Source organism: Vicia villosa, unplaced genomic scaffold, assembly GCF_029867415.1.
Source record: "Vicia villosa cultivar HV-30 ecotype Madison, WI unplaced genomic scaffold, Vvil1.0 ctg.003558F_1_1, whole genome shotgun sequence".
Classification (NCBI taxonomy): Eukaryota; Viridiplantae; Streptophyta; class Magnoliopsida; order Fabales; family Fabaceae; genus Vicia; species Vicia villosa.
In genome coordinates this window covers 89482-90627 of record NW_026706236.1, presented here as the reverse complement: position 1 = coordinate 90627, position 1146 = coordinate 89482, and positions in this window count along the sequence as shown.

The window sequence follows — 1146 nt, the reverse complement described above, 5'->3', positions numbered from 1 at the left end:
AAGAGGGTTAATACATTACATTTTCTTTTTCTACCAAACTCTAATCACTTTTGTTATATTCTTTGAGAAAGTTAACACTACATTTTCTAGCAAACTCTAATAACTTTTGTTATATTCTCTAACAAATTAAATGCTTCTCTATCTTTAATTTAGACAAGAGGAGAGCACGAATCAGAGTATGAGAACTCGAAACACGTAGGTTTGTAATGTGATCCCACTTGAAGTCTTTGTAGATGCCTACTCAAACACCATCAAGTCCAAATGCCTAATGCCAAATCAAGATGAACAAAAAGTGAAGATATTTTATAGTGGGATTAGGGATTATTGATGGTGTGGGCCAAGGATATTTGCCACCCCTTTTGTTCTCACCGACCTCTATATGTCATTTGTCTTCATCTTGTGGCATGGATCATGCTTCGTCTTCTCTAAAATAATTGTTAGCCTTGATGTTGATTATGTGGACATGGGATGTTTGCAATTAATTTCTTGTTTCATGTTGCATTATCATAGGATTTTGTTTGCACGAAACAAAAGAGTGGGGCCACATATTGTAGGGGCTATTTAATTTGTTTTATTTATGTGATATAATATAATTTTATATTGTTGAACTTCAAAGTTGAAGATTGAAGAATTGATTAGTAGTTTTTAATAGTGATCTTTTTTCTAAACGCTTGCGTTGAGAGAGAAATTGTTTTTTTTTTTCATAAGCAAGAATTATATTGAAAAAGAGAACCTAAATTCTCAAACCAAGATACAAAGACTCCCGGTTGCCGAAACCCGAGGAGAAAGAAATAAACACCAAAAACAATTTACGACAAATAGTGTAAAGGAAGACTACTAAACTCGTAAAAATTACAAATGGGTTGAATAATCTTACCCACAAAAGCCCATCGCCACACTAACTCTTTTATCCCCCAAACAATATCATAAATGCTCCAAGTATCTCCCCTGAAAATAATCCCATTCCTAACCGTCCACAAAGACCAAATCACCGCCAACCAAACCACACCCTCCTTACCCTTTCTAATTTTAACCTTTCTGCCATAACGAAACCATTCCATATAACTCTCCTTCAAATCTTCCGCTTTGTTATTGACTAAACCAATCCATTCCGCAATGTCACGCCAAACTAACACCGCAACTTGA